Genomic DNA, 13,541 nt, shown 5'->3' with positions numbered 1-13,541 from the left:
ATATTGCGGCCTTCTTGTGCTAAGGAACATTGGACAGCACTTCAGCACTATGTGACCATTTTAAGCACTGGAATCACTAACAGAATGCACAAAATATGAAGAACATGAAGAAATATACTATGGAAAGGAAGCTTGCTTCTAGTATGAGAGCTGTAATGAGATTTGCACATCAGGTCATTCACATTTCTCCCCACTCTGTGCATGCACCTGTCTGAGGATAATCATAAAAGCACTGTGGATGTTGATTTGGGGTTCACAAATGAATTTTAGCGAATAGGTGACTTTGCAAGTAGTAGGATTGCCTGTACATAAAATCAGTAAGTAAAACCAGGAAACAAATTCCCACTAGAACTCCCAAGTAAGTTCAACTCTATTACAAACATAAAATGTTTATAGCATTAAAAAACATAGTGTTTTCACCCAGAACTTCACAATAGATAGAAAGAAATACTATTTGTTGTGTCCTCAGCTCTTGAGAGTTTAGAAGAAGTAGTGGAATTATGTCTATATAGAATAATTAAAAAGGCATTTTTTTACATCTGAGATATGTGACCATAAAATTTGTACCTACTATATTAGCTATATGAGATTCCTTACAATAGTTTGTTATTCTGAAGAACTCAAAGGCTTTGCATATACCTAATGTCGGTTAATCTGAGCAGGGCCATATGCCTGAAACCATATAAAACAACCCTTGGATAGATTTTACATATCAGGAAAGGTGTTATATGTGGGCCCAGAAACCGAAAGAAGAAAGGAAAAATGTTCATAGTAAAATATGATTATATTGAAATACATCTTGCCTTTTGCCTCTCATTTAGGGAAAGAACTGGAGCATGACTGCTTTATTATTAATTTCTACCTTTCCTTTCCTGCCTCTTTCCCTTTCTCACATTCATTCCCCACACTGTAAAGTAATGAAGGAAGCAGAAGACAGTGTCAGAGAAGTAATGAGAAGAAAGAATTTCAGGACCGAGGGAGCGATTCATGCATCAAATATCTCAGGGACAGGATAAGGCCCAAAGAGAATTAGGATGATGTGAGAATTGGGAAGTCATCAATGACCTGCCTTGAATAGCTTTGGTGCTTTTGCTGAGAATGACCATTAAAGAACATATGAAATCTGAGAAAGTAGATATAAAGAAAAGAGGATTTTAGAAACAGATATGTAAGTCTTGAGAGGATGTTTAGAGATTTAGAGATGGAATCAGTAGAGAGGGAGAACAAGTCAAGAGACCAGGACAAATAATAGCAGGAAGACAAGGGAACAGATCCCTTAGCGGAGCTGATTATGCAGGAAGGCAGTAAGGGTTTAGGGTTGAAGGAAGTTGGGGAAGTTGCGAATCAGGGAAGGAAGAGGATCTATGGAAGGTTGGAGGTGGGGCAGACCGAGCTGACAGGAAGGGTCAAGAAAAGAGGATCCCGTGGGAATGAAGACAAATGATAATGGAGGAAGGGACTCTTAAACCAGGAGGGTGTAGATAGATACTTGAATTCAAGATTCCAGATGCGAAGTTGTTTGATGAACAAGAAAGTACAGGATGTGGCCGTGAAAGTGGTTAGATGAAGAAGAGGGGGAATGAAGTTTGATGCCGTGCTAATTATGTCCTTTTTGTTGCAAGAAAAATGAATTCTCTTAAATAATAGAGGCTTCTTTCCTAATATACAATGCCTAGAAAGCCAGTAGGAACCCAGGCAGCTCCAGGGAGGAGCAAATTCTGTTTCATGACCCGAGTCGGTCCTCCAGCGGGATATCTTTTGCGTTTCTTTATATTATCTTCTCTGTCCTCTTCTTGTGCCTAATTGCTCAGTTCTTTCCAGACTGCAAGAATAAATTGCGAGTTGAGAAATAGAGATGGTGGTTTAGAAGTGACCCAGAGGAGCCAGAAATGGATTTTTAACACCTCTTTACCAATAAGACTAAAAGAATAGAAGAAGACAGGTCAGTTACTATTTATTTATTTATTGGCTTATTTTATTTAGACTCAATTAGTTAACCTATAGTGTGTCATTAGTTTCAGATGTAGAGTTCAGTTATTCATCTGTTGCATATAATACTCAGGGCGCATCACATCACGTGCCTTCCTAACGCCCATCACCCCATCCACCCTCTTGTTTCCTGTAGTTAATAGTCTCTTATGGTTTGTCTCCTTCTCAGATTTCATCTTATTTCTCCCACTCTTCCCCTTTGATCCTTTGTTTGGTTTCTTAAATTCCACATATGAGTGAAACCATATGAGAGTTGTCTTTCTCTGATAGCCTTATTTCACTTACCATAATACCCTCTAGCTCCATCCATTTGTTGCCAATGGCAAGATTTCATTTTTTGATGACTGAGTAATATTCCATTGTGGAGATCTATATGTATGCCACATCCTCTTTATCTGTTCATCTGTTGAATAGATAATAGATCTGCTCATCTGTTGATGGACATCTGGGTTCTTTCCATAGTTTGGCTATTGTGGACATTGCTGCTATAAACATTGGGGTGCAGGTGACCCTTCAGATCACAACATTTGTATCCTTTGTGCATCTTTTAAAGGAGAAGTATGCAAATGAAGAGTATTTGGAAGAACGTTTTGCTTCTAATAGGAAGAAAAGATAGAGGCAGCAAATTATCAGAGAAAAGGAATATATATGTTTTCCCCTGTTTTCAAAACATGAATTAACTTCATTTAACCAAGAATGATAGTGTCTGTGACACTGAGTCACAGACTTAGTGAGTAAAAGGGGGAGAATTTTCATTTCAGTTTAATTGGAAGGATTTGAGGAAGGAATGTGGGCTATTAAATATATATATATATATATATATATATATATATATATATATGTAAAATTATAAAGAAGTAGTTCCATGAAATTGCTATGGAAATGAGGAACAAATTCTAAAAGCTATACAATTTTTTCTAAGTCATGTTAAATTATGCATAGCATTTAAAATGGAAGATTCACTTTCATTTTCTGAGAGTATATCTTATTTGGAGAATCACACCATGATACAGTATTATAGTTCTTATTCCAGTATAGTGGTGTCAGATGTAAAGGATAGGAAATTATGGTTGATAATTTAAATATAATATGAGAGATCAGATTAGCAAAAGACATAGAACAAAAATCATTAATATTATGAAGTGAATGAAAAAACAGGATCACATTTATTTGTCAAAATTGATACCGTCATTAAATACTGAAAGTAGTAATCTTTTTTGTTTTAATTATAATTAATGATATGTAATAAATATGAGGTAATGAAGCAAGAGTGATCATTTTTACTTCAAGAATTCAGTTAATTGAACATTTATTGAACATTATGTCTTAGACACTGTAGTTACCGAAGAAAGGCCAGCCAAAGCTTATTATATTTGATATTTCCAGACATTTAATAATTACATTATGTTGAGATTTTTTATGCATTTAAACTTCATGTGGGCTGCTGGATATTGAAAGTAGTATAGTTTTAATTTTATTCTTTGCTGATATGACACATCTTAATCTCATCTTTTTCAGCTTAGGACATTTGAAAGCTACATGTCTAATAATTATTTTAGGAATTTATGATGCTGTCTACGGCCATACTGCCCTGAACATGCCCTATCTCGTCTGATCTTGGAAGCTAAGCAGGGTCAGGCCTGGTTAGTACTTGGATGGGAGAATTTATGATGCAAATGTGTAATAACATAAATTAAATTAAAATACAGTTTAGAAAGTATCTGTGGTTATTGGTATTATCCATTTCTTTCTTTTTTTTTTTTAAGATTTTATTTATTTATTTGACAGAGAGAGAGAGAGATCACAAGTAGGCAGAGACACGCGGCGGGTGGAGGTGGGGGAAGCAGGCTCTCCGGTGAGCAGAGAGCCTGATGTGGGGCTCAATCCCAGGACCCTGAGACCATGACCTGAGCTGAAGGCAGAGGCTTAACCCACTGAGCCATGCACACTCCCCTCCCCCCCCCCCTTTTTTTTTTTAAGATTTTATTTATTTATTTGACAGAGAGAGACAGAGAGGTATTGTCCATTTCTATTCAAATTAAGTTTCAGTAATTTATGGGTTCCCATAAGATTAATTGACAACCTATTAATTCCTGTATAACATACTCACTATTATTTCATTCAGATTCCTTCTTTTAAAAGTGTTTCTATAAAGGCTCTGATGTTTCTAAGAGTGGTTTATTGACCTTTATATTCCTTCATGCTCCTTTCAGTGGGCATTTATAAAAAATCATCACTATTACTTGCTTTAAATTGTGTTATGTGCCCCATACAGTCTAGTATGCAAAGGTCTAATATTTCTTGTGACAGAATTAAATAGGTTTCCAACATTTAATTTCATTCTATATCAGAGTGAGGTATAAGAATATGGCAGAAGTACTTTTGAGTGCCACTGAAGTTAGCTTAGAAATAATTAGTAAAATGTTACAAATATTTAATATGTAGTATTTTTTTTCTGGGAAAATAGTAAAGAAATCCTTTTAAAATTTATTTTACTACTTATGCTACTTCCAGAGAAAGCATAGGAAATTTCTCTGTATTTGTAAAATTGAACAATTTCCTAATTTCTACTTAATAAAATAATGAGAATAATGTATCACAAATTTACACAGAATATTCCACCAGAATAAGAATATACTGACTTAAACAATTCTCAATTTAGTATTTTTCCCTGTTTTTTTCTAACATACTTCTTTAACAGGGGAAGTAACATCAAATAAATGGTTATCCCAATTCTTCAAGTATGTTGACCTCTTGTAAATAAAGATTTTACTTAACAAATACCAATATAGAAATTATAATGTACGGAGCTATTTTAAGTGCTTTGTAGCTAGTCATTTAATCTTTGTAACTACGTTTTGAGGTAAATACTATGACCATTCTGAATCTAAAAGTGGGGACACTGAAGTATAGAAACGTCAGGGAAACTGCCTTCACACAGCAAATTGTGTGGCAGAACCGGGGTTGGAATCCAGGTGAGCTGGCTCTTAACTCTTATGCTTTGCTGTTTCACAAAACCCACTCAGCAACCTTTCCTTCTCCATGAGACATAACTATTCCTTTTGGAGTTATTGACAGTGATATCAATTCTTTTAGGATAATTTTTAATAAAACAGTTTTTAAAAATTTATTTTTATAAAAATCAATATGATGTTTTTAAATCATTAGGACTTAAGGTTGAGAGAGAATGGATACCCAGAGATGCTGTAGTTATTTAATAAGGTCTACAAAAAAGGTTTCTACGCAAATAGATGATTTTACTGTCCTTTATCTAGAATGTTTTTGTGATTGTTTTGCTAGAATGTGTATTTTGAAACTAATTAGTATTATTTTTTGAAGGTAGGTGTAATAATGGGAAGCTTATAAGTAACCCTTGCTTAATTTATTTTCCCCAGTCTATAATGCAGATATCATATATTCAAGGCTTTTGTTATAAAGAGTAATTTCATTGATAGGGGTCTATATCTGTGATATAGTATTATTTGTTATATAGAATTTTTCCTTGACTAGATCATCAAAGCACCCATAGTGGGGGAAAATCTCTTAAAGCAAAAGTCTTTGAATAACAAAACTTGATTATTGAATTTTACAGACCAGGACATGGCTAGTTACTTGGAAGTGTTTTTGCATGATACTTCCATGAAAAGATGAATTAAAAACAAAGTGAAGTGATAACTTTGGGGGTTCAGTTAAACAGAGACCATGTCCGAAAATCAGTACCATTAACATTCAGATGCTTAAACCACCCGCATCTGACCTTATAGCACAATACAAGGAAACATCGTCCTTGTAATAATGAATATGAGGAAAGATATTCTGGAACAGTAAAGTTTCATTTGGGTTTACTATAGTGGGTTTATTGAATTAGAAAAACACATTCATGTATTTTAGGAAAAATATGGCATCCCCTAACTAATTAATCTGAAAATGAAATCAACCTATGTATTAGGCTGAGTTCCCTAAAATCAGAGCTGGAGATGGTGATTTTTGTGCAGGTGATTTGAGGAAGTGCTCCAAGGGCAAGCCTACTGTAAGGGAGTGAGGAAAGCAAGATATGGCAGAGGAAGGAGCCCGGCATATGGGGCTTCAGCGGGACTCCAGCCTTAGCCAGATCCCACGTGGAATCCTGCCATGTAAATGGCACCATGGTTTGCCCACCATGTGGACAGGGGCTGAGCTTCTGTTATCCTGCATCACTCACGCACTGGCTGAGGCCCACCTGGTAGGTGGGGAGAGGTATCGCTTCTCAGGCCCATTTGGGTGGTGGCTTCCATAAACCAAGGGCATTTCTCAGATGAGAGTAGCTCAACAGCAGGTGGAGGCGTGTCCGCGTCTGTTAGAGGCATCTGCGTGGAGCAACAGCAACGTCCCCCACAACCGGAAAGTCTACTTCTAGATCATCCTAGGAAATCAGCGTCTGAGGGCAACATCATTCTCTGCAATGGAATTTAAACTATATTTTCATAATAGAAATAGTAGAGAAGAAAGAGCACAATGTTGGGAATCGAGCGATCCCCATTTTCTTGTGTGATTCTCAAGCCTCTGGGATCTCAGCTCTTAACCTAGGACATTCCTGAGATGGTTTTTAAGTTCTCTGTCAGCTTCAAAAATAATTTTCTGTTATTTTCTTTTATTATGCACAGATTTCTATTAATTAAAATGTTGGGCTTTCATTTTTTAGATATGCCTTTTTTAATAGTCATAGGAACTAGTTGCCAAGCTTTACTCATTCATTCATTCTTTCATTAATTTAACAACTGTTCCTGTGTGTCATAATTGTAGATATGGAAAATATAGACTGAGAGCCTATAATATGGATGTTACATTTTTAAAAAGAGATTTTATTTATTTATTTGAGAGAGAGAGGGATGTGTGTACAAGTAGGGGGAGCTGCAGGCAGAGGGAGAAGACGAGTCCCCGCTGAGCAAGGAGCCTGACTCGGGGCTCCATCCCAGGACCCCAGGATCATGATCTGAGCTGAAAGCAGACACTTAACCAACAGTTACCCAGCAGCCGCTACGTTTTCTTAATATGAAAAAATTTTAAGAAATGTCATTTGAACTATATGGGAAAATAAGAAATTTCCTCTTAGATAAAGAATGTCACTTTATATTAAAACCCCCATAGAGTGAAGGGTTAAAAGAAAATGTGACAAGACTATTTTTTCCTCATACTTGAAAACGTATGTCATATGGCTCTCTCTCTTTTTTTTAACAGAACAGTCCTTGGAAATGAAGGAAAAAAAAAACTATCTACAAAAGTTTTTGCTTTTGTTTTGTATTGTTTAGTTAGTGAAAGGTCTTGATGAAAATCATTGAGGAAGCCAGCTTTTTACCTAACCAATAAGATCTTCTGAGGGAAGTTAAATTATGGCAGGCAGAGTTTGAACAATGCCACATGCATTTTCTGGTGGCATAACAAGGATCGTTTGCTTAGCGAAAGAGTCCTGAAAAGCAGCAGTCTGAGTAAAAATGAGACAAATCAGAGTTCAAAGTGAAAAATACTAATCTGCAGTAAGGGTAGCAAATTCTAATAAAACTGGTTTTTATCAGATATTCAATTACCTGATAAAAGAGTCTTTAAGCCACAGCTGAGTGTAAACAGTCACAAAGATGCTAAAGGAGATGCTGGAAAGTTCCGGCCGTAGCAGTCACAAAGGCATGGAGTTGGAACAGGCGAAAGAAGAAACCAACTGAGAAGTGAACCTGATAAATTAATTAAAATATTACTACTTAGCAAATATTACTACTTAGTCGATGGAAAAAGTGGACTTCAACATATAGTACTTACTTGTTTAAATTATATAATGTTTAATGTTTAAATTACCTGTTTAATAAACTTGATAATTATTTATACTTAGTATATTGAGTTTTCACTATTGTCTCAAAGTTCTCATTTTTAAGTCTTGCCGGGTACCAGTTTAGAGCAGGTATGCCTGAATCTGGAGAGACCCATTGTTGCCCCAGGGGGCAGCCACCATTCTAACCGGTGTTCCCTGTTGTTCAGTCTCTCCCATAAAGAGGAGGAAAAGGAAGTCTGTCATCCCAGAGTGTATCATTATGCAGGTTGATTCACTTAAGCTGACCCTATTTGGAAGTGGCAGATTTCTTTTTAAAAATTATTTTTTATTTTTTAAAAGATTTTTAAAAACATTTATTTGAGAGAGAGAGAGAGAGAGAGAGAGACAGCAAGAGAGGGAACACAAGCAGGGGTTGTGGGAGAGGGAGAAGCAGACTCCCCACTGAGCAGGGAGCCGGATGCAGGTCTTGATCTAGGATCCTGGGATCATGGCCTGAGCTAAAGGCAGACACTTAACTGAGCCACCCAGGAGCCCCTGAAGTGGCAGATTCCTTAAGTGTGCTTACTTAACATACCTGTTTTTATGTCAACTTATTTTCCAAAATAAAAAGTATTTGTATTCCCCCCCCCCCCCCCCCGCCGCCAAACAGGAATATCATACACTTGCTATACACAAAGAAGTCAGGAAAAGAAGAGTACTAGTGACTTAAATCATTTTGCTTTTTTCTAAGATACCAGAATAGGCACAGCATAATACTGCTTTATCTAAAATCTGTAGTTAAAACAAGAAACACATGAAAATATGGTATCTGTTGTGAGGTAATATAATTTAGAATAACACTGGTATTGATTCAGAAGATAGCACATTTTGCACAGAGTAGTAGATGACCACTATTTTTTTGTCAGCCAACATTTCTTTCTTTTTTTTTTTTTTTCTTGAAATGCTCCTCCCTGCTCTGAGGGGCTATTGATGAACCTCCCCTTCCCCCCTCCTGGAGGGATACCCTGATCCAAGCTGGGTTCATCATAGGCAGCCTTAGGATTTTTTCTTGTTTTCTTTTTCTTTCTTTTTTTCTTTCTTTCTTTTTTTTTTTTTTTAACTGGAGCCAGAGGGCAGGAGTCCATATTTTTGTGGGACCGTTAGCTTCGCGCTAAAGAAAACCTAATCCTAGAGCCAGTGAGCAGGTCTTTATTATCTCAGTGGTAGCATCCGGCCATAAATAAAGACAAAGGAGGGAAGAGTTCAGATGGGGCTAGAGATCATGACACTATTTGAGCCCCTAGAGCTAGCTTCAGCTCTGCCTCACGTGGATCTCTAGATTTTTAGTTAACTGGGTTGAAAATGTGTTCTTTTCATTTAAGCTACTGTTAGTTGGGTTTATCTCACTTGTGACCAATGAATCCTGACCAGTATCCCAATATCCATATAGTTTTTTGTAAATACTTAATTTCTAAAAAATTAAAAAGGAGGGATACTAATTCTTATTAATGTATAGCTTGAGATATGTCAAAGTATTTTTAAAATCCATCAGATAATAAAGCTACTATATCAATTCATCTATATAATCTATGACAAATATTATATTTTAGAATACTATGCTGGGTGGATCTTAGTTATAGCCTTATCACAGAACATAGCTGTTTAAAGTGTGGGTTCTGGAATCCGGTTGTTTGATTTTGAATCCCAGCTCAGCCAGTTATAAACTCTAGGCTTCATTTCTCTCTGTCTCAGTTCCCTTATCTATAAAATTAACATGGCGAGGGAGCCATCCTCACACAGTTGTTGTGAGGGCTCAGTGTAAAAATGCATGTCAAGTGGCACATAGTAAGTGGTCTTAAATGTTAGCTACTGTTACTTATTTTTGGGGTCTATGGACAAAATTTCTACCATAATGAAAGCTATTAGTGGTAGCTGTAGGAATACTGGTGATGAAGAAGAGAAGGGCTGGAGCACAGTCCTGGAAAGTACCGCCATGAGATAATATTCATGATAAAAGCCAACTGATCTGTTTACGTGGCAAGTTGACATGAACCCTAACAGTGCGTTTATACACTTCTGTGCCCTCAGGTAGAATGTTTCTGTGTAGGCAAAAGGAAAGTGAAGGGAAGGCAAAATTTCCATGTTATTTACTTCTGGCTGATAATTGATATTGTTGAGGACAAGAGAGTGGAGCTAGGTAATACAGTGCTATCTGCATAGCATGTTCAAGCCTACATAGTCAAACATAGTCCATGTGCCTGAGGATAATTTTACTATTACGTGTGTTTGTGAGAAACATCTTCTGACCTCACGTATGGAAGAGAAACAGGAACAAGTCAACCAGCATTGGTATTTATTCATTGTACCCCATGGGACTAACATGCTGTTTTGGGTCATCAAGGTGAGGAAGCCATAAATAGAAAGAGATTAGCATTGGCACAAAGACTGGAAAGAAGACATGTAGATGTAAGGACCTACTTAGCAAGAGGCTTTCATTAAAGTTAAACTGTCCCCGCTCCCCTTCCCCCAGGGGATTCACTTAAAAACAAGTCCTGGAAACCAGTTCCAGGTAACAAAGCCCAGATACAAGGATAGGTCAGGCCCGGTGGAGACATCCGATCAGTGGAGGGTTGCATACTGTCTCCCTAGCTACCAAGGAGTAGGGGCCCCCGCCCTTTGGGAGCCTTTTGTTACCAATCCTAATCAAGGCCTGATAGGCTGGTTCAAATGTCTACTAGGGTAAATTGTAACTCTATTGGTCACCTAGCATCACTGTGGAGTTTCCTGTGTGTGTTACATCTCATTGACCACCTGTGCGTGGCCAGGCCCAACTGCATGGCCTTTGCCCTTAAAAGCTAGTCTGTGAAACAGAGAAAGGTATCGCCCTCTCTTGTAAGAGGTGCGTCCCCCAACGTTCGGTTAGATTCCTGATGCTTGGCGGGAAAAAAAGCTTTGCTTGATCTTCACTTTATATCAGTCTCGCTCCTTTAATCATGGACCCATTATTGGGGCATAACAGTAGACAAATTTTCTTTGGAAATTTTTATAGGCACTAAATGGCAATTCACTAGGCTACAACCTACCAATATATGGAGCTTGTGGCAGCACATGATTTAGCAGGGGGTTATTTATACACTCAGAAGGGACCTTATCCCTAACACCTATACTATGATTTCCTAAGGGACCTAGATCTACAAATCAGTAGAGAAGACCTCCTTAGTGAACTGTAATCCATATTTGTTCATATAATTACCTTCAGTCTGGAGAGGAGTAAAGGGGAAATTATATATCCTGGTTCATTGCTGTCACTAACCCCTCTTCAAAATCTAGTATACAAAATTCTTCATAATTCTAAAATTGTATATCTTTATATTTGCAACATTAAATGCACATAAAGAAAGGTACTCTAAATTAAATTACAAACACATTTAGCAAGGGTATTATTTTCAAACTTGAAACTATAAAGAAGTTCTGCACTAGAGGCCAGTTTTGGACAGGATCCAGTCTCGATAGTGGGTTACTCGAGTGTAGACACCAGGCTTGTTTGGGAGAGTTCATTCATCTCCTCAGTTTACAGTGCCAGCAAAGACCCAAGTGCCTTTCTAATCTGTACCAACCAGAGGTCCGCTGGAGTCACCCTACAGAGAAAGAGGGGCATACAATTACTATACTTTAAAGATGAATACTGCTTCATTTCCTCTTTTGTAATAAAGACAGGGAGATGCAGAAAAAGGGGAAAAAAACTCTAGATATTTCAATATTGAGTGAAGTCATACAGTATTTGTTCTTTTGTGACTGAATTATTTCACTTAACACAGTGTCCTTCAAGTTTCATCCATGTTGAAGCATGTGTCAGCCTTTCCTTCCTTTTTTACTCAATTTTTGTATATGCAACACTTTGTTTCTCCACTTATCCATCAAAGGACACTTGGGTTGCTTTCATATTTTGGCTATTGAGAATAATGCTTCTATGGATTAAATATACAAATATCTATTTTTGTCCTTGCTTTCAATTCTTTTGAGTATATGCCCCGAAATGGAATTGCTGGATCATATTGTAATCTATTTTTAATTTTGTGAGGAACCACCATGCTGTTTTCCATAGAGGCTACACCATTTTACATTCCACAAACAGTACACAAAACTTATGTTACAGTTTTTAAAAATCCAGTCTTTATTTCAAATTCATAGAGTAAGTGGAGAATAATAGAGAGCATCTCTCCATTTTTTGTCTTTGTCTTTTTTGACTTCCTAGCTCACCTATATCAGCTCACATCTGTTTTACACTCATTGTCAGATAAATGGAGGTATTTAGTTCTTTGCAAGGCTAATCCCTCCACCTGGTTTCTGGATCAGGGACACTGTTCTATCAATAATCTTCTCTTGTTTGTTTTCCTATGTCTTCATTTCCTGCACTGGCTTTCCCCACCAGACATATACTTTTTTTTTTTTTTTTTTCAGTTTTTCCCATCAAAAAAAATGACAGCCTTTTTGGATCTTAAGACCACCTCCATTGTCCTAGTTATCTTCCTTTCATAGCTAAGTGCCTTGAAGTAGTAATTTATACTGAAATTTCCATTTTCTTGTCTTATTTTCAATTTTCTTCTAAATGGTTTTTCTTTCCACTGACAAACCTTCTAAACATTACCAGTAAGTGATAGTTGAAGTTGACACACTCTTTCCAGCATCTATCTTACTCTTTGGCATGTGTCACTATTGACTATTCCCTTTTTCTCTGATCCCTGGAATCCTGTGACACCAATTTCTTCTTGTTTTTGTTATTTTGATCTTTATTCTCTCTTACTCTTTGCCTCTTAAAAGCATTTATACCAGAGTTTTATTACTTAGGTGTTTTTTATTTTACATACCTTATCTGAACAACTGTATATGCGCTCATGAATTTAACTACCACCCAGATGATTAGAATTTCAGATTTTTATCTAGTAACTTTTTCCTGAGCCCAAGGTTTTTATTTCTAAAGGCACACTGGACATATATGCCTGGGTATTACGTAGGCACTTCAAATTTAGCACACTCCAAACTTTATCCTCCACAAACCTTCCTTGTACATCTTCTTTCAATTGTTCAGGAAGCATGTATGGTCATGCCTTCTGGTCTGGCCAGAAGCATGTATTCCTCCTTTTCCCTCTTCCTCACTTCTAATCAGTCCCACGGTCTTGTCTACCTGTCTTGTCTCTTCATTCCTACTGCGTCTCTGTTGAAGCCCTCATTACTTTTCTCAGGCAAAATAGATCTCAGTATCTCTGAGATCTGTTCCAATCCATCTTCCACTCTGCCTGTATTGGATTTGGCAATTAGATCATCATTAGTAATCTTGGCTAGAACATTTTCACTGGTCTCACAAAAGTCTGCAAGCAGTGGGATAGAGAGTGAGTAAGTTAAGAATATGGAACAATGATGGTAAACTATTCTGTAGAGATTTGACCAAGAAGGGAAAAAGAAAGACAGAGAGGGTATATTAAGGGAGAGACCTACTTCTGTTTGCAGGATATGAGAAAGAGCCCATTGGGGTGGGATAGTTCGGAAAATATGGAAGAAAGTTCAAATTAATATAAAGTTCAAATGCTTGTGTAGATAGAGAGGGGATGAAGAATACAGACAAAAGATTAGATTTGAAGAGTAGAAGAGATTTGTTTGCCTGAGCCTAGAAGGTGAGGAGAAGTACAAATATAAATTTATCATGTAGAAAAGAAATTAAAGGAGTTCTCATGATTTCTTTCATTCTTTTTTCTAGTTAGTATGAGGGAAATGT

Source organism: Mustela lutreola, chromosome 1 (genome assembly GCF_030435805.1).
Source record: "Mustela lutreola isolate mMusLut2 chromosome 1, mMusLut2.pri, whole genome shotgun sequence".
Taxonomy (NCBI): Eukaryota; Metazoa; Chordata; class Mammalia; order Carnivora; family Mustelidae; genus Mustela; species Mustela lutreola.
This window is presented reverse-complemented; position numbering follows the sequence as displayed.